At 44.1% G+C, this 20,880-nt stretch overlaps 1 protein-coding gene and 1 long non-coding RNA gene across 2 annotated transcripts in view; one reads left to right on the top strand and one right to left on the bottom strand.

Moving 5' to 3' along the window:
* The window catches only part of LOC146796394 (vomeronasal type-2 receptor 26-like), a 699,855-nt gene that overhangs the window by 388,392 nt on the left and 290,583 nt on the right, over positions 1-20,880 (top strand). The gene's annotated exons all lie outside the window — the stretch shown is intronic.
* LOC146796398 (uncharacterized) overlaps positions 1-20,880 on the bottom strand; it is a 76,731-nt gene that overhangs the window by 9,379 nt on the left and 46,472 nt on the right. Inside the window, exon 2 of the long non-coding RNA XR_014969616.1 lies at positions 2,012-2,166. This is a non-coding gene — a long non-coding RNA (uncharacterized LOC146796398). The remainder of the gene's footprint in view (positions 1-2,011; positions 2,167-20,880) is intronic.

The raw sequence follows: 20,880 nt of genomic DNA, 5'->3' as shown, positions 1-20,880 counted from the left end.
ATATTTTGTAAAACTATATTTATGACATCTATATTTATGCTTCGATATTGTGTAAGGGTATATTTTAGGTGTAGTTATTCTGTCAGTGAACCTTCATGGATAGTGCCTGAATGAATCAATGAGTGCATGGGTACTGCTTTGGTGATTAGATTAGTGCATCGTAGTGTCTGGTTGAGTGTGAGTGCATGGGTAGCGCTTTCGTGACTGGATGAGTGCAAGAGTAGTGTCTGGGTGATTGGATTAGTGCATAGGTAGCATCACATTGAAGGGATGAGTGCATGGGTTGTGCCTGGGTAATTGGATGACTGCAAGGGTAGTGCCTGGGTTATTGGTTGACAGCATGTGTAGTGCCTGGGTAATTGGATGAGTGCATGGGTACTTCTTGAGTAAATGGATGAGTACATGGTTAGTGCCTGGTTGAATGGATGAGTGCATAGGGAGTGCATGAGTGAATGGATCAGTGCCAGGGTAGTGCATGAGTGAATTGATCAGTGCCAGGGTAGTGCCAGAGTAAATAAATGAGTGGAAGGCTAACCCCTGAGTGATTGGATGAGTGCAAGATAGTGCCTGGGTAATTGGACGAGTGCAAGGGTAGTCCCCGAGTAATTGGGTGAGTGCATGGATAGTGCCTGGGTAATTGGGTGTGTGTATTGATAGTACCTAGGTGAATGGATGAGTGCATGGATAGTGCCTGAGTGAATGGATGAGTGCATGAATAGTACCCAAGTGATTGTATGAGTGCAAGGGTAGTGCCTAGGCGATTGTGTGAGTGCATGTATAGTGCCTGGGCAATTGGATTAGTGTAAGGATAGTGTCTGAGTGGTTGGATGAGTGCATGGGTACTGCCTGGGTGAGTGAAATAGTAGCGCCTGGGTGATTGGATGAGTGCATATGTAGTGCCTGGGGGACTGGATGAGTGCATGGGTAGTGCCAGGGTGATTGGATAAGTGCATGGTTAGTGCCTCAGTGAATGGATGAGTGTATGGGTAGTGGCGGAGTGACTGGATGAGTGCAAGAGTATTGCAAGGGTGATTGCTTGTGTGCAAAGTCGATTCCTAAGTGATTGGATGAGTGCATGCATAGTGTCTGGGTGATTGTATAGCGCATGGGTAGCACCTGAGTGACTGTATGAGTACAAGGGTAGTGCCTATGTGATTGTGTGAGTGAATGGATAGTGCCTGGGTGACTGGGTGAGTGTATGGGTAGTGTCTGAGTGATTGCATGAGTGCATGGGTAGTGCCTGGTTGATTGCATGAGTGCATGAGTAGCACTTGGGTGATTGGATGAGTGCATAAGTAGCACCTCATTGAATGGATGGATGCAAGGATAGTGCCTGGGTGATTAGATGAGTGCATGCATAATGTGTGGCTGATTGGGTGAGTGCATGGATAATGCCTGGGTAACTGGATGAGTGCATGGGTACTACTTGAATGAACGTATGAGTGCATGGGTAGTGGCTGAGTGAATCAATTACTGCAAAGTTAGTGTCTGGGTGATGGGATATCTGCAGGGTCTAGTGCCTGGATTGAATGGATGAGTGCATGGGTAGTGCATGAATGAATGGATCAGTGCAAAGGTAGTGCCTGAGTAAATGAATGAGTGGAAGGGTAACACCCGAGTGATTGGATGGGTGCAAGGTAGTGCCTGAGTAACTGGATGAGTTCAAAGGTAGTGCCTGTGTGATTGAGTGCATTGATAGCGCCTGGGTGATTGGATGAGTGCATGGGTAGTGCCTGGGTGATTGGATGAGTGCATGGGTTGTGCATCAGTGAATGGATGAGGGCAAGGGTAGTGCCTGGGTGATTGGATGAGTACATACATAGTGCCTAGGTGACTAGATGAGTGCAAGAGGAGTGCAAGAGTGATTGGATGAGTGCAAAAGTAGTGCCTAAGTGATTGGATGAGTGCCTGCATAGTGACTGGGTGATTGCATAGTGCATGGGTAGCACCTGGGTGATTGGATGAGTGACTTAGTAGTAGCTGGAAGATTAGATGAATTCAAGCGCAGTACCTGAGTGATTGGATGACTGCTTAGGTACTGGCTGGGTGATTGGGCAAGTGCAACTGTTGTGCCTGGGAGATGGGATGAGTACATGAGTAGCAACTCGATTAATCCATCACTAGATTAGTGATTTGACACACATAATATATCGAGACCTTCAACCACTGTAAACAAATAGAAACAGACAAAAATGTATTCAAATTTCATTCTGAACATTAGGCAACCAAACAACATACAATATTATTTTAACCAACACTTTAATTCAACATAGGCAAATGTTTTACTGTTTTTCCTGTTTTCAGCTTTTATGCTTGTTCACTTTCAACAGTGCTTTGTTTGAAGACTCATCATTAAACAGTGGAAAAAAACAATCAATGGATTGAAAAACAAATGTGCACAGTAGATCATTATAACTATGTCGTACTGTTCACAGCACTCATTACAAGTTTTTTAATACTGGCTTGCTGATAGGTTACTACCTTAATGAAAGCAACTGTATGTTAAAACAGTTTCTGATATTTTTATATCTGGTACAAAATGTCCAACAACTATGAAGCAGTCTTCAGTTTTGCATATCCTTTTGTAAACATCATCCCTGTTAGGCCAAATGATATCTAAAATGTCCTTAGTCAATGTATGAAAAACATAACACATAGAACTACGTACAAGTTGCTGTAGCGGAAACAAAAGGGGACTTTTTTTTAGTGGTGAAGAGACTTTTCACATGCAACTTAAGGCTACTGGCATTATATTACCTTCATTAACTTTTTATCTGCAGTGGCACAATGCAATCCTCAAATGTTTTGTAAATTCCTTTCCTGCAGTTAAAAAGAGTCCTTCATTTCTAACAGCTTGCTGTAGCCAATACCCTCAATAGGCCAAATAATGTCACAGAAACACAAAATCTATATATATGTCAACATAACACCACATTTTCTTCTCCTAGATTCTCCTTGGAACTTTGGTTCTAGAAATAGCATATATGAGTTTGGTAACATTTTAGTTAGTCTTGGTTTGAATATCACTTGTATGTCATTGCACTCTGTCCATTCTGTTTGACATCTTAAATATATTGTGTAGTGTCCAGAGGTTATATTAACTCCTTTATGAAATATGATTGCTATAGTTGTGAAAGTTTTTTTAGAAGGAAATTTGTGCAGCTTTAAAGTTACTAATTTCAGTTCCTAATTTAGTACCATCCACTCGGCATCGTTGTAGCATGACTATGACATATTTTCCATTACTTTGTAGAAACAACGTTGACCTAAGTTCTGAGCTGCAGTTTTGACAGGTCATATCTTGATGGGCGATTGTAATTAAATCTTGAGAGGGCACAGCTTTACAATCTGGTAATATCAAGTAGAGGAATCATTCTGAATTGATTTCAGTGCTAGACATAAATTCACAATCTTCACAGTTTTGGGTACATTTATAATGTAAACCAAATAATATATTGATATTCACATATTCTTCACCTAATAGTCCTAGCATTACCATTAGAAATTATTGAGCATCCTGCTGAAGATTTTGAGAGAACACTACTGATCCAGTACAGTCATCTGTGAGTTTTCTTATTATTCCAGTAGCATAATGTATATTACTTCTAACGCTTCCTAATTCTTCAAGTAAACTATACAGTTGTGAAGACATTCTTTTATCTACCTTTTCTTTAATAAAATTTGTAAAATGAGGCAAATGATATAGTCCATTTAACACTACATTTGCATAACAATTCACTCCAGATTTATTATCAAAGTGATGACCTTGTATTTCATCATTGTGCTGTTGTTTTCTTTTCTTTCCTCCTTGTTGATTTTCTTTCTGTTCATCTTTCTGTTCAACTTTGATAGGCTGTTTTAAAATTGTACAATTTGGACACAGTATTGCTTTTTGAACCACAGGATACTGGCCTAAATGAGGAGCATATTGAGCTCTTAACCAATTATACTCCGTTACACAGCTCACATCAGCACTTACTTTCTTCTCATCAAAATCAATCAGAAATAAACCAGACAATATTCTAACTTGCGACAAAGCAACATATGACAATCCTTCTTTGAATACACTACTACCAATATTAACAAGACCTGTATCTATACTTGAACCTTACAATTTGTGAATAGTTACTACATACGCTAAAGACACTGGGAACTGCTTTCGCTAGACATACAAGTCTTTCACAAGTAGGAAATGTACAACGCATCTACCAATCTGCTTAACTTCAGCAATATCATCAATTTTATGGCTAAGTATTCCACACCATTTCTGTTTGGATAATTAATTCATTTCATAACTTTATCCATTGCGGTAGCCCTCCTTCAACATTTAAATTACCACGTAAGATTACACAACCATCTTTACAGATACGTAACGGTTTTTCTAATCCTGCAGTTTTCGACGCAGACTTTTCTAATCTATCCAATTTGGATTGCAGTTTTTCTGAGTAGCACTGTAACACCTTGATGTTCCATTTTACCATTTGCTCTAATTTCGGCGATCTCTTCTTTTTCCAGTTGCAATAATTGTTCATTGAATTTACTACACTCCTCAAGAGTTGGCACCAAACAAACAATAGACTTCTGTTACCTAACAAAATGATGCATTACTTCAGCAGCTGAAATATTAGTTGAAAACAAATATTTGATGAGACCGGTTTGTAATACTGTCTTTCCCTTATTTGTGAGGAATCCAACTCATATCCTTTAGTATATCTGCATAATTCATATTTAATGCTTGGTGCATATTTTGGATTAACTGTTTGTATTAAAAGTTTTCCCAAATGTTTACATTTCCCAAACTACCTAGTAGATTCCTTGTTTCATTATGTAGTAGTTTCTTGAATACAGGTTGTCCTTTTACGGGAGTTAGGTGTAGCAGGTCTCCAAAGACTATTACGTGTTTTCCTCCAAAAAGTACATCGTAGTCAGTTTTTAATATTTGCTACATTCTTAAATGTATAAAAGCTAGCATTAGGTTTAGATACCTTGCTGACTTAATCAATAATTAGTAGATTAATTTATTTAATAATCTTGTCACTTCATGACAAGCATCACCAGACAATTGGTTGTGTTGTAATTTGTTGTCATGTTCAATAGCCAGCATTAATTAAGAAGGGTAACTCCTTTAACATTATGAGCAGCTAAACCTGTTGGTGCAGTGACTACAAACGACAAATTGGAATCCGTTGTCTTCTGTAGGTAACTTGTCAGTACTTTAATCAAGAAGCTCTTTCCAGTTCCAGCTTACCACTTATGTACAATAGAACTGGTTTGTATGTACAACATGCACACTTTTTTTCCCATAGAGAAATCAAAGTTCTACTTTATCTTTTACATCTTCAACAATGTCTTTCTGATCTGCATTCAATTGCTGTATTAGTAGTTCCAGATCCACAGTTTCCCATCTTACTTGCTGCATTGCAGTATCCACTTCACTCATAGGTATTTCAGCTTCATTTTTCAATGATTCAATCAATCAATCAATCAGAGTTTTGTTGGACGCCCTACTCACCTGTGAGGGTCTCAAGTAGGCCTGGGCGAAAATTTCGTTCCGTTCGCGGAAATTGCAATAATTTGACATTTTCGCGTTCCGCGGAGAGCGCGAAAATGTCAAAATTTCTGCATTCCGCAGCTTGGCGATAATTTGTTTCTTGCTCGCGCTGTGAAATAATACATTCTCGCGTGCGCGATCTCCTTACCTGAATCCCTGCGTTCGCCGACAAGTTTTCTTGATCCGGTCGCGTTCTCCATGAGATGTTGTATTGTTTTTAGCCATTTGCGCTGTCTCGCGACAGTCCGCGCCTGCAGTGACGTCATGCGTCGCGCGATCACGTCTTTCTTCTCGCGATCATGCACCACGAGACAACTGAAAACAAGATGGCCGCACCCACGAGCAACCACATGGGTAAGTTGGCGAGCCGCAACCATGCAGAAAATCTCGCGAACATGCGGGAAAAAAACTTCCGCATCTTCGCGATATTTCCGCTTGTTTGCGATAATTTTAAACATTTTCGCGATAATTTGCTAAAGTGGATTTCGCAAATTCCGCCCACCCCTAGTCTCAAGGCGCTGAAGGAGGGGGGTGTGAGCAGCTCCGTTGGGGTCAATCGAAGAGCCAGGACTTGAGGTCCTTTCTGACTTGGTGCAGTGTTGGGCTTCATCGGAAGTGAAAGGGGAGTTCGTTTCAGGTCTTGGCTGCGAGGTAGGAGAAGGATCTTCCACCTACTCTGGTCCTGTAGAAACAAGGGATGATGGCTAAGGCGAGGCCGGTTGAGAGGAGGTTTCTTTTGGGGGCATGGGAGAAGATTCAGTCATTGAGGTATTGGGGTCCGGTGTTGTGGAGGGCTTTGTATGTGTGTGTGAGCAGTTTGAAGGTTGTTCCTATTTCGACAGGGAACCAGTGTAGGTTGCGGAGGTGTTGGGTGATGTGGTCATGTCGTGAGATGTCGAGGATGAGTCTGGCTGAGGCGTACTGGACGATCTGGAGTTTGCAGAGGAGTTTTTTGTTGACTCCGGCATAGAGAGCAGTATTTCCAGTGTGCTGGTGATGAGTGCGTAGGTGACAGTTTTCCTGGAGTCGGGAGGATCCACTTGAATGTCTTGTGAAGTATGCAGAGGGTGTTGAAGCATGGGTAGGATACAGTGTTGAAATCGGCAATTCATGGAGAGTGAGGAGTCGAGTATGATGCCGAGGTGGCATGCGTGGTTCATTGGGGTGGGTGGGTTTCCGCAGGCGTGGGCCATCAGGTGTTATCCCATGCCGAGGAAGAGGACTTCCGTTTTCTCCACGTTGAGCTTCAGGCAGCTGTTGCTCATCCAGGTTGCGACGGGTTTCATCCCTTCTTGGAAATTGTGCCTGGTGATGTCAGGTTCCTTTGTGAGGGAGAGGATGAGCTGGGTGTCATCGGTGTAGGAGACGATGTTGAGTCCATGGTTTCTGATGATGGTGGCGAGGGGGGCCATGTATACGTTGAAGAGTGTGGGGCTGAGGGTGTATCCTTGGGGTACTCCGCATCTGATCTCTGTCAGTTCTGAGAGGAAGGGCAGGAGCAGTGGCGGTTTATGCGTGAGGGCGTCGGGGCTCCGCCCCCTTTACTTTCACCCCCTGGGTTGGTTACTACAAAAATAAAACCAAATTCAAATAATCAGTAAAAAAATTAAATAAATTACACACACCTCTTCTTGCTTGGGGCCAGTCCGGGGCTGTTGTTGCTGCGACCAGCAGTGATCACGAGTGTCATGTCATGTGACCCTGGCTGCCAAGCCTATGCATTCCATTTTGGCCCCGAGTCTTCTTTGCCGGGCTGACGAGCTCACAGCCCTGAGGCCTGTGAGGTCATCAGCTCGGCAAAAACATAACCTCAGGGAGCAGTCTCCACCCCCTAATGACGTGTGACTACAGTTAGCCCCGGGCGCTTCAGGCTCAAGCCCTGTATCGCCAGGGGCTTCACGTCAGTCAGGGAGTGGAGAGGATGACATCCCACCCTTTCCCAACACGTCACAGGGAGGTGGGTGCTGCCCTCTGACAAGCTGGGAAAGGCGTAGTAGAGGCTGCAGGTGGGAAGTCGAGTTTGCGCAGTTTGTCATCTGGACTCTTGAAGACTAACTGCGCAGACTCGAGGTGTCTGCTTCCCGCGCTGCTGGTGCAGGGTTGTGTGAATGGCTGCCATCATTCATTTGCAGCTCCGGTGTTTCAGTGGGAGGCTCTGACCACCCTTTGTCATGGCGCACCTCTCTGTCCATGTCCTACCTCACACCTGTTATGTGCACCTTTTCTCTCCATCCAAGTCCCTTCCCAGGGTCTCCTCCGGCCCCCGACTCTGTGCTCATGAGTGCTGCAGTAAGAAGTCCGACTCGACTCCGCAGCTGACGAAATCCTCAGTCTTCTACCTGCGTTAGGGAAAGCTGACAGGAACGCTCCAGAAAGTTCTTTTCAATCTAACACACTCCCAGCTCGAGCACAGCTAGAGGCCGGAGACAAGCAGTCTAACAACTGTGCCAAGGTGGACAAAGAGGGCCAGTTGACCCGTAATCAGGTGAGACAATCCTTAAGTGTGACTTTGTTCTCTGTTGCAGATAATTAGTAAAACTTTGTTTTGGTTAGTTTGGCGGGAACTTAATGAGCTGTAATTATCTTCCGCTTTGCACAGCTGGTATCAGGGACCTGACTTCAGCCCTTCAGCTAACTAGCTGCTCCAGAGGGCTCCGAGGGCAGGGTGTATGCAAGGGGGAGGCCAGCAAGGTTGCTACATACCCAGTGCTGTGAGCCGTGTGTATTTGAAGGGATGTAACTTAATTTTTCTTTCGGGGTTTTGGGTGCCTGCCCTTTGCTCGGCCAATGCAGATTGCAGAGTGTTTTTTAACTTAGACGTTACAATGAAGGTAAGTGCTATGCTGTGCGTGTGTGCACGAGAGTACAAGGGTTTTGTGATGTGCAAAGTTTCTCCCTTACATCCTTCCCTTCCTTCCTTCCAGGCATCTGACTCTCCTCTACTTTATGTCCCTCCTTCATGCCTCTAACATTATCTTCCTTCCTTTACTCCTTCTGTGCCTCTACCTCACGCTTGTTTTCTTTTCTCTCTCCATGTCTCTCTCTCGCCATTTCTTCCTGTCCCCTCCATGCCTCTTCCCCTAGCTTCAACACTCTTTCAGTCTCCTTTCGCACCTCATTTCTTGCTTCCTCGGTTTCCTTTATTACCCCTCCTTTCTTTCTTCTCTGCTTCCTTCCAGCTCCACTGCCTCCTTTTATCGCATGTGCCTGTCGTCCCATGTACAAGACGAGGCTGCGCTTTTCTCTGTGTTGCGATAGTTCCCCAGCAACTAAGTCAGGCATTTGATGGGAACATATGTCTAGCGTTTGCCTTGCTGCTGTACACAAAACTGAGCTGCACAGAGAGAACGGATACAGACAGCTATTAGGAAACAAGCATTGGCATAGCCGATAGGTCTCGCCTTTGGGACCTTATAAGTGTTTAGCTATGCAACAGTTGCATAACTAAATACTTATAAGGTTCCAAAAGTGAGACCTATTGGCTATGCAAAGTGATCGCGATCAAACATCAAAGTGGCCGTGAAAGTGAAAGTAATCGTGGTAAGGCGCGGCGCGCGCGCCCGCGCACATGCACTGTAGCTCTAGGCTGGCCTGGTAGCACTTTTTGGAGCCCTCTCAATAAGTCTCGCCAGACCAGCACATGCGCTGGGTCAGGCGGGACCTAAAAAAAAAGGCCAAACAATCAAACTTTCCCCGTTAAGGGAAAAAAAAACCTGCCTGGCCAAACTCGTGAAAGGTGGTAAATACGTTGTAAATTGGCAGTGAGGGTAATAAAGAGCAGGCAGCCCTCTCATGCACCTAGTGTGGAGTGGGCCCTGCACATTCCTCTCTCTCTCGACCTGCCCCTGGGCTCAGTTTCTTGTCTTGCAAAGTGTGCTCTTGGGCTCACAAGCTGCAAGCTTCAGGCTTTGAGCATTTCACAATGCACAATAGTTTAGCCTATTGCTATCGCAACATATTGTGGGCTCAATGCAAACAAGAGGGCGTATTTCTCCTGCAAACAAAAGAAAGGCAAGAAAACCATGTGTGCAGGTAAGATTATTACAAACCTTGCTTGTACTGTAAAATGTGTACACTACAGTTACTAAACAATTTTATTCTGTAAAATATGGAGTATTTGTCATGTGTTGAAATATTTCAAGTCGACACATCACAATTGCATTAGAAATGGTCTTGCTTCATCAACTATGCCTTTAAATGCACGTATATGTTTGGTGAGGCAGTGTGGATGAGATATAATGAAGAGATGAAGGCCAGGATAGAATTAGACACCACAAAATCTTAGGGCGAGATTGACCAAGAGTTATGGCTGCACAATAACGAACTAGATCAGTACCAGCTGCAGATGCAGCGAATGGGTTACCGTTCCTGCATGGGCCAATTCAAGGATGCCCTGATTAGGATTTGACAAGGAGGCATGAGCTGGAATTTTAACAATGGAAGCTGCAGTAGGTACAATGCAGGTTCAGGCACGAGTGCTGCAGGCACAAAGCTCTATGGGGCAGGCAGGAAATGGCAGGGGCACTGAAGGGGCCAATACACCTGTTAAAGTAGAGGCCTTGGAGCTATGGCTGCACTTAAACCCCGACACACCACCTGCAGAGAAGTTGAGGAGGAGTTATTCCAGAGGTGTTCCCATATACCAGGCAGCTTCGGAGAAGGAACTGGGCTGACAACCTGGAGTTCGTCAAAGGACTGTAAGACATTCTGTGGGACAAATTGGGAAAATAAATATGGGCGGGAACAATGCTAGGTGCATTTTGGGAATTACCCATTGCGAATTTGATGATTTCCCTTTTGGGGATTGTGTGCAAGAAGACAAAAAGAGAATGCAGATTGATACACCACCTGTCCTGGCCTGAAGGCAACTTGGTCAACAACTACAGAGCAGCGGGTGAGTGCTCATTGTGTTCTTCGTATATAAATGAGGCTACACATTTAGAGAGAAATTGCAGAGTAGGGGCAGCGATGGAGAAAATAGACATCGAACCAGCCTTCAGAGCTTCCGAAGTTTTCTATATTAGGGATTCAGTTTGAGAGAACATATTTTGTAGACATAGTCAGTCCATAGGCTGCTCTGTGGCATGTGCTGTCTTTGAGGCCTTCCCTACACAACTGGGAGGTCAGAACTGTGACTTCTGCAAAGTGCTCTGCGAGGGCAGTGTGCCCTCCTACGGAGGCAAGTGTGTGTATTATACTTGTCTGCGGCCTACTCAAAAGTGGTTTCTTAAACATCATCCATACACATGGCCTGAAAACCTGATGATGCATTTGCATCTGGGAAAGAAAGTGGCTTCTCGTCTGCTACGGCAGGACCAGCTGCACGTCTTCTCATCTCAGAAAATGAATCAATCAATCAGGCGTTTATAAAGCGCGCTACTCATCTGTGAGCGTCTCAAGGAGCTGGGGGTGGGGAGGGTGCATCTCCGGATCAGTCGAAGAGCCAGGTCTTGAGGCTCTTCCTGAAGGTGTGCAGAGTGGGGGAGCGTCTGATGTTTACTGGGAGAATAACAACTACACTGAAAACTGGTGGTGATTCACCGTCCATTTTTAGATGCTGCAACTTAGAGCATGTGGTCGGTAATGGCAGCTTTCCAACACACTTATCTACAAATGCCTTGTCAAGCACACCAGGTTCTTCGGGGTGCTCATAGTAACTTAGCATATTAACCTTGGTGATCACGAGCTCTCTACTTGTGGGGTAGATTTGGGGAGGCATCTTTTCTCTGGTTGGAGAGGTAGTTTAGCGTGTTTATGCATCTGCTGCAGACATCTGTCTGTAACATGAAGGTAACAGAATCAAATCTTGGTTGGGCTCTCGGAGCATTTCGTTCTTCAGAGGATTATAGTGGAGTTGTACTGAGGTGGACAGTTTGCACTTTGGACTTGAAATAGAAACGTTATAAATGTATGAATGCATGCTTTTATTTGGTCACACTTCACAGCACAGTATTAAGTGGAAATCACCCCTGCCCCCACCCTTAACACAACTCTTTTAGTGCGCCTTAACCTCTGTTCTGTCAGATGTGACTTAAGAACCATCAATGATTTCAAGGTAAGAGGTCGAACAATCCTCTACCAAAACAAGATTTAATTACCATGAAGCACTGGAAAGCATATCAGTCTGAACCACTTGGTTTGTATATAACAAGTAAATATTGTTATGAGATACTTTAAGACAATAGAATTCCACAATATTACTCTATAAGGTGCTCCGTGCGTTACACATACTGTGCTTCACTCAGGCTACAATGGTAGGTGTGACGCCATGGTTGCACTGCCACTATAGAGAATGGCACAATAGGCGCTGTAGTCCCTTAGTGCCATCTAACTTCCAAGCCATTGGTACATTTTGTACCATATACAAGGGACTTATACACAATTTGGATATACCAATAAGGAGAATACCAATTCAACCATGGTTAAAGGAGGAGCAAAGTCACTTTAACACTGGTTAGCAGGGGTGAAGTGTGCAGAGTTCTACAGCAAGCACAAATATAGGGTCCGGCAAAAGGTGAAAAATCAGGGATGACCATGCAAAAAAGTTGGATTTCCTACAGGGCTTGTACTGGGTAAAGTAGTGCATAGCCTAATTGCCAGGTACCTAATGTCATTGCACTATACTGAAGTCACCTCACCCATCTACCATCTCTGCTTCAGACCAAACAGCACAAGCGGAGATAACTTATCTTCTCTCTGAGTATCCTTCATAAACAACATTACAAAGTTAACAATCGTCTGTGCACTTTTACAAACATTGTATGTCATATAAAATTCTCAATAACGCAACAGGTGGCAAGCGATAGTTTGGAGTGGTGGAAAAAGGGCAGAATGTTGCCGTGGAAACGGAGCTTAAGGACCATTAATGGTAATGTTGCCAGGGTGGTACCCAAGTATTCAAACTAAAAGTTATCCAAAAACCAAATGAAACTGTAATTTATTTTCAGCTGAGATTGGCAAACAATAACATAGTATTCTGATAGGGTACTGCTTTACTTTTTTCCAAGCAATCTGTCCCTACACTGTCCTACTTATTACAGATCTTACCTGCTCTTCACTAATATTATTGTTAATGTCACAGCGACTTGTAGAGCGCAAACAAATACACGAAGGGGTCAAGGCACTAGCAACTGAGAGAGAACATACATAACCCATAAAGTAATTGCTTAGTGAAAATCTAAGTTTTCAGTGCCTTCCTGAACTGGAGCAGGTTAGAGATAGATCTAATATGAAGGGGAAGTAGGTTCTATTGAATTGATGTGGTATTCGGAAAGCTCTTTCCACCCCAATTGGTTTGTTTAAATTTTCTGACCACCAGTTTCCCAGCTCCTGAAGATCTCAGATTTCTCTTTTGGCTGTACCCTCTGAAAGATTGTTTAAGGAACTCTGGGCCAGTTCCATGCAGACCTTTATGGGCAAGGCAAAGAGCCTTAAACTTAATGTCCTGCCTAATGGGCAGCCAGTGAAGACGTTTGATGGCTTGAGATGCTGATTTGTGTTTGGGAACCCTAGTTAACATTCTGGCCCCTGTATTCTTTAGAACCTGGAGTCTGTTAATCTGTTGCTGCTGCATGTTAGAGAATAAGGCATTGCAGTGATCTAATTTTGCTAGCAATAGTGCTGTGATCACTATTTCTTAGCCATTGATCGGGACAAAATTAAAAATCTTTTTGAGCATCCTTAAAATCAGGAAGGCCGAAGATGTGACCACCTTCACCTGTAGTCCAAAGGTTAGATGTTTGTCCATAACCACCACTAAGGTACTGACCTTGTTAACTGGGGTTGGAAGGGCACCCTGCTTTTCTGGCCACCAGGACAGGGCCAATAAAGAAGGTTATTTCAAAACAGGATGACCTCTGTTTTACTTAAATTAAGTTTTAAGCAATTGAGGTTAATCCATTTGTCAATGGCTGCCATACAGTCATGGAAATTTACACCCGTTTGGTTGTTGGAGGAAGACATAGCTACAACCAATTGGGTGTCGTCTGCATATAATTATAATAATCCACATTTGTAAAGTGTGAACAATCACCCGTAAGGGTCTCTAGGCGCTGGAGGCCGTCGGGAAGATTAAGCAAGCTATTGCCCAGAGTCACATGGTGCTGGGCTAATCTGCCACCGGCACCGGGGATCGAACCGTGATCCCCAGATTCCGGAGTCAGTCGCCCTGTCCGCGGCGCCACACCTCTTCCCATATGAAGTAAGTTCCAGCCCAAAAGATCTTACAAAGGAGGCCAGAGGTTTAACATACCAAGTTAAACAATGTGGGGCTGAGTGAGGCCCCTTTGGGGACCCCATATGGAAGACAGACAGTGGCGGCTGGTCCATTAGGGGCGTTGGGGCAGCGCCCCACAAAAGAATCGGCCAGTGAACACTACAGGATGGAATGTAAACAGACGAATTGACAGGCTCAGCTTACAATTCGTCTGTTTACATTTCCGGGCCGCCTGTGCGCTTCAATGCCAGTGAAAGTGCGCTGTGCGCATGTCACGCACAGCGCACGCAGGCAGAGACGAGCAGGAGTTAATAAGATGGTCTGCGCATGTGAGCGAGGAGCAAAGCCCCTCGCTCACATTCACAAACCATTAGGTTTGCTGCGCATGCCCTGTGTAGAGCAGGCGTTTGTGGATAGGCTCCTGTTCGGGCGGTGATGCGTTTTACGCAAAGTTGCCCCATGCCCAATTAAATTCCAGGAAATTAAAGAAGGTTCAGCCGCACGGCCCCCCAGTCTCCTGATTGGCAAATGATTGAAAAGAGCGGGGAGAAGTTACTTCCACCACGTTGCAGAGACGTGATGCGACCGTCGGGACCGGAGCGGAGGAGAATCAGGAGATGCCTGCCTGGTAAGTTCTTTAATTCATTAAATTACCCCCCCCCCCTCCCAGCGCGTACCCCCCTCCCCCCGCGTGTACCCCCCTCCTTCCCCCTCTCATGCCGGCCGAGCCTGTCTATAATTATAAAGTGACTGGTGGGGTTTATTTCCGGTAATTCGGAGAATGCAGCGCGGTAATGACTTTCTCTGTTTGTTCTCTCTAATTGTAAGGTGCTATGCAGACACGCGTGATTACTCGGGGGGGGGCTCGAGGGACAGCTGTGCGCCCTTCACAGGCCCTCCTGCAGTCTGTAGATACCATTACGCCATCATTCTGAGTCGCCACTACCACTATAAAAATCACCATGGGATATTCCACGTGCTGTGTTTGCGCTGGTGTCTGAATTTTCCTGCTTAGATGAACGATAGCCTGGCTTGGTCTTGTCAATATAGTGAAAGTTTATATTTGACATTTTTTTTGCATGGCGCAGTCTTGACAAGTGACTGGGCTTCTAGGCGCTGTTCAGAGGCTGGCCAGTTCGAGCCGTTTGTGTGTTGTGGATCATTCCAGAAGAAAGTGCAGAAGGTGTTGGGGAGTAGGAAGGAAAGAGGAGGGAAGGAACTTGACACACCAAAGGAAGCATGTAGTTCATGAAAACACACTGTTCATGTCAAACACAGACGTAATGTGGGTTTCCATTTCCCAGTAAGTTGCATTTAAGTTTACAGATCTCTTTCAGTTTGGGAAACAATGCATCATCAAAGATGGGAAAAGGGAAGAGGTCAAAATCAATTTGTTTTCTACAGTAGTTGATTCCGTGCTTTATTCGTTTTGACATTTCTTAGCTATGAAGCAAATGTTAGCTTTGAAAAGCCATTATCTCCAGCTCTTTCCTCAGCTTTTCGGCCATCCCCCTGACGTGTCGCTTTGGTTGTCTGCCTCAGCTCAGCATGCAGTAGCATTTGGCAAGTGAGTGGGCACTGTTTGCAGCTCAGTTTGACTGTATTATTCAATAGTGCTCCTGTAGCAGGCTTCACTATGGCATATTTCATTACCTATTCCTCTGTCAAAGTACAGTACGCGCCATGCTTGTTTATGTACAGGAAGAAGGGCAAACACAATCTTGGTGAGAAACTGCTGCAGCGGCATTATCCAGAACATAACCTCTGTCTGCGATTGTGTCACTATACCTATGCGTACCTGTTTGTGCAGTATGATATACGAGTGTATGCCAACGTGCCACTCACCCTGCAAGTGCTTATTTGTCCTTGGTGCAGTCACAGTGTCATGTGTGATTGTGCTGGACTCTTCCGTCGCTTTTAAGTGCCCTTGGTGCAATGTGCTGTGCGTGAGCGCGCAGTGCTGTGCTTGTGTGTGTGTGTGCCTGAAGCTGGGCTGTCGCACCCTGGGCCTGGCTCTCCCAGGAAGGCCTCTCTGCAACGAGCGGCATAGGACGCCATTGAACCCCGTCCCCATTGAACCCTGAAGAGTACACCGTCTGGCCACGCCACCCATGGGCGCACAAGCCCGGCTGCAGCTCTGCACACGTCCAATAAATAAGGAGAATTAATATGCGCGGAGGTGCTGCTGTCAAAGCGGGCAGCCTTTCAGATGGCGCTTCCCAATGTCAGGAAACAGGGAACATTTATTTATTTGTTAATATGGCGGTTGTGCAAGGGGGAGTGAGTTGCTGGCTACTCTACTTTCTATTACCTTCTGTGTGGGGCCAAAGCTTGACTTCCTGATCACAATGGCTTTGCTTTACCTTTGTCACTTTATTTTGCACTTTTTACAAAGAGAGGAACAGAGAGAGATGGAGCTAAGCAGAGCCAGAATGAGAGAGTGTGGCAGAAAGAGAGAGGGGCATAACGGGTATGTTGAGCTAGAGAGAGAAAAAGAGGGACATAGGAAGTAAGACAGATATAGGTATGAGCATACGTACACAGTTATCTCTACTATAATCAGACACTGAAACAGACCATTGAATGTTGGAATGTAAAATCTTGACCCGCTTTGGGGTAACTTAAAATTTTGTCTGCTACAGGAATTTTTAAATATGAGAGAATGTTACTTTGCTTTGGCAAGTCATGCATTGTAGACTGCACTTAACACACATGAAATGACACATGGGAGGCCTGCTTTGGCAGTGAATTGGATCTGGAATTTCTGAGTTTGAGTTGCATGGTCAATATTTGTGTGTCACTTTCATAGTTATTTAGACTGTGTTTCTGTTTTATACTGTTTCTGCCTACATATTGAGCCACAGTTTTGGTTGATTTTGATTGCAGTGGCTCAGTTTATTTGGTGATTCACAATTCCAATCATGGGTAAAACATGGCTTGTTGAACATAGATGAGATGTACTTGAAAATAATTGTTGGATTGCGTATTGCAGTTCAGGTTTTCAATTTGACAAATCTTTTTACTTCTTACCACCGAAATATGAGTGTCTTCCTGGTCGAGGACCACACTGCTTTTTCTCTTATCTGTCTTGTATCAAGACCCTGCTGGACTATGGGGTGAAAGAAAGCTTGAATAAGCAGCTACCTATGTTATTTGACATCTCTTTATTAATGTAATAACTGCACTTTCACAATTGCTTTATTAACCTTCCTGCGTTCTCAAATTTGCTTGAAAATGCACCATTTGTCCACTCGTTTTTCAAAATTTTCTCGGGGGGGGGTAACCCCCCTTAGGTTGTTCGGGCTCGTAGCGCTGGGGGTACGCACCGTACATACACGGGTGGGGGTACGACTCAAACGTACACGGGGGGTTCGACTCGAACGTACACGGGGGGGTACGACTCGAACGTACACGGGGGGTTCGACTCGAACGTACATGGGGGGGTTCGACTCGAACGTACACGGGGGGGTACGACTCGAACGTACACGGGGGGGTTCGACTCGAACGTACACGGGGGGGTTCGACTCGAACGTACACGGGGGGGTTCGACTCGAACGTACACGGGGGGGGTACGACTCGAACGTACACGGGGGGGTTCGACTCGAACGTACACGGGGGGTACGCACCGTACATACACGGGGGGTACGCACCGTACATACACGTGGGGGTACGCACCGTACATACATGGGGGGTTCGACGCGTACAAGGGTGTACACACAGGGGGGTTCGACGCGTACCTACGGGGGCTGGGGGGGGGGTCGGCGCGTCCCTACGGGGGCTGGGGGGGGGTACGGTGCGTACCGGGCCACCTACTCTGGTCGATTCGCGCCGTACTTCGCTTTTGCGGCACTTTTTGGGTGCCGTGAAAATATTGCCGTCCGGACTGCTGTCGGTTCGAATCGTAATTCCTGGTTCGTGAAACGCTGCCTGAAAGCGTCCCGACGTCACGTCGCAGCATTCCCGGGTCACATTCGTATGTATATTTTCGTCGGTCGGTGTTTTTTACGATTCGTACGGAAATGGTGTTTCCGTGCGAATCGTAATTCCATGTTTGTAAAGTTTTACGACCGGGTACGAGTCGGACGGGGAAAACGCTCCGACCGACGGTTCGTACCCGGTTTTTACCGGATCGTGATCGGCACCTAAGTTTCTAAACTTTTTTCCCAATTACTTAATGGAGCTCCTTTTGCTTCCTCCATTTGAAACAACTCAATGGCATCACCAATAACCTCTTTAGAATGCAAAGGGTGGCTTCTATGATGTTCATAATTTTTTTCTGTTCTGGACTGATCCACCTTCTCAATCTGACCTGTTGATGGAAATGTCTGATCCTCTATATGTGTGATATCTTGAAGGTTTTCACATTTCTATAGTAAACATTGTTTTGTACCAGATATAAAGTTGCTTTTTTAACTTTGGTAACATCTACTAATTCCTGCCTTATCTTCTTGTGCTTGGTAGGCACACAATTTACAAGAATTACTAGTCCTTCCTCTAAATCTCTTTCTAGCCTTACTGTTTAAATGTTTTTCTTGACATCTAATCGCAAATACACTACTCTACCTTTTAGACCTTTCTGCAGCTCTGTTGGGGGTAACTGCCTGTCTTTGCCTCCATACGTACTATAGCCTGAAATGGATGTATAGTTTGGATAAGAATGGGCTCATAAATATTTAAACCTTGAAAGTTATTCTGGAATTGGAGCCTGTTCTAACTTGTTATGCACAGCTCTAGCAGCCATTTTATATACTCTAATTTATTGTAGCAGTACTTACATATAACTTGTCATGTGGACAAGTCAAATCACTCTTCTACAAATACGTACAGTGGCAGTTATCATTATTCACTTTTTCACTGTTTAAATATAAGTCAACAGTCTGCGTTTGATTCTTGTAGTGAGTGCTTCGACAGTATATACAAACATACTCTGGTTTTTCAGAACATACTGTCTTAAATTTTGTAATCTCTACTTCAAAACTATAAACTTTAGTACCAGTGTCCTGTTCTGCAACTCATCCTGTTACCAACTCTTCAATTTCCCTACAGTCCTGTTCTGGACCAAAGAAACAAAACTGCACATCATCACAAACCTTTTCTACCTCCGCCCATGCAAAGTACCCTATTAATTTCTCCTAAACATAAAGCAGTAGTTTTCACATATTACAGCCTCCTAACTAAAGTTCTCATTGTTGACTGGTGTACAGCTAACATCCTAAAATGATGAAAGGTGCTTTGGCACACTTTCTTGATAAGCAAGCTAGTGAGTGTCCCTGCAAATGTGTATGCTTTCGCAGCTTGCAAGGATCCAAACCTTGTAAAGTACTTATTTTAGGTTTTAAGCTTTGCCTTGGAAGCATACGTAGGAATGTTCTTAATATATCAATGGATCGCTGTCTAATACTACAAACATTACTACAATTCCATTTGTATACAAAGGCCTGACTACGCCTTCCTTGTACCTCTTCTGCAAAATGATTCTACATTTCTATGTACCATCACCTCTTTTGCTATAGGACTGCCATTCTTCATTTCATAACATCAACCTCTTTCATCAATAGCATGAACTAATCTGTTATACTGGAGATAGCTTTCTTCATTAAAAAAGGCTCTGTACTAGAAGTATGTATCAATTCTCCACTAAAAACTGTACAAAAGTTACTTCTATTTACTAATCTCTTCTTCCTGGTTTTGTCTCCTCATGCACAACACTATTTTGCCTTAATTACATTTAGAATCAAAATGAAAAGCTTCCTCTTTAAAGCAAAGGCCTTATCAACTAGTCTCTCAACGTGTTCTTTCTGCTTCAGTGCATCTCTCCTTCTTCCATACTTTTTCAATTTCTCTGTAGATTTACAACCACTCTACTACGAAACATCCTGGCTCTTTCTTAAACTGCTTCTGTCTCCTGGTTAAGGCGTGTCCATGTTTTTTACAATCTTTTCTGTTCTTGCAATGTATACTTTGTCCACTATTGTTTCTCATAGTCATAATTTAATTTTGTAATCTTTGCAAATGTGCACATATATTTTTAAGAATTTACTTTGTCCTCTTACCAGTAGCTCTTTTTTCTTTAACCACTTATTCCGCATTTTGCCCCTCTTGTAACCCATTTCTGCAAACATACTGTGCTTGCTTCTGTTACTTATTTGTCCGAGCTTTTGTAGGCATTATAAATGTGTGTAGTTATGTAGATATTGTTCTGTGAAAAAACAAGTATATTTAAATTTTTACCCTACCCAATCTACCAACTACTCTACTACTAACTTACACATAATACAACAACAGTTTTCATGTTATGTTGCAGTTTTAACTCTACAGATGAACCTAGATATATTACTACATGCACTTACTTAAATATAACAAACCCAGAGCAAAACACAAATGTATTTATTAGTTACCTTTTAACAATTTAGCACCCTGTTGTACAACACAGCTACAGCATATCTCACTTCTCACTTATACACAGTGAAAGAACAGTGTATTCCTTCTGTAGTAAATTTTAAAATGAAAATCAAGGCAAGGAAGCATACTTACAAACCCCATGCATTTACCGGAGCGTCACTTTTTTTGACACACCGACGCCGTAATGCGATGCTCCATATTTAGAAATCCACATAAAGTCACTCAGCAATGCTTGTCATGGCCTTATAAATATGGGCCCTTTTTAGGTAACACTTTGCTTGAAAAGCATGCCATAAGTGTTGCTGTGGGTGTTTCCTCGTAACACCCATGGATTCCGCCACATACCCAAATTTACAACAATTCGTAAACCTGGGAAGTTGTCAGAATCCTACTCCTCCCCAGGGGAGGTGTGGGGAGATGCAACGAGCAGAAATACTTTTCTTTCTCCTCATTTTTTCCTGTTTATATGCGTGCTGCATTCTGCAGCACACATACAAAGAGGAAGATACCGCTTGTGGTTGTTTTTGTACAGGAAGGTGTCCATTCCTGCACAAAATCATCCCCACTACACAGGCACCCTTGCACCATGGGTGCCTCCATTTGCGCATGGTAGTAAGTTGTGCGCCAGCACAGGGGAGAGCATAGGGATCCATCAAATTGTTATAAATATGACACATCCCTGTGCTTTGAAAGTAATGCAGCATGGCGCAGC

The sequence above is a fragment of the Triturus cristatus genome, chromosome 10 (genome assembly GCF_964204655.1).
Source record: "Triturus cristatus chromosome 10, aTriCri1.1, whole genome shotgun sequence".
NCBI classification, from domain to species: domain Eukaryota; kingdom Metazoa; phylum Chordata; class Amphibia; order Caudata; family Salamandridae; genus Triturus; species Triturus cristatus.
Note: the sequence above shows the minus strand (reverse complement) of the source record. Positions and strands in the feature narration are given on the sequence as shown.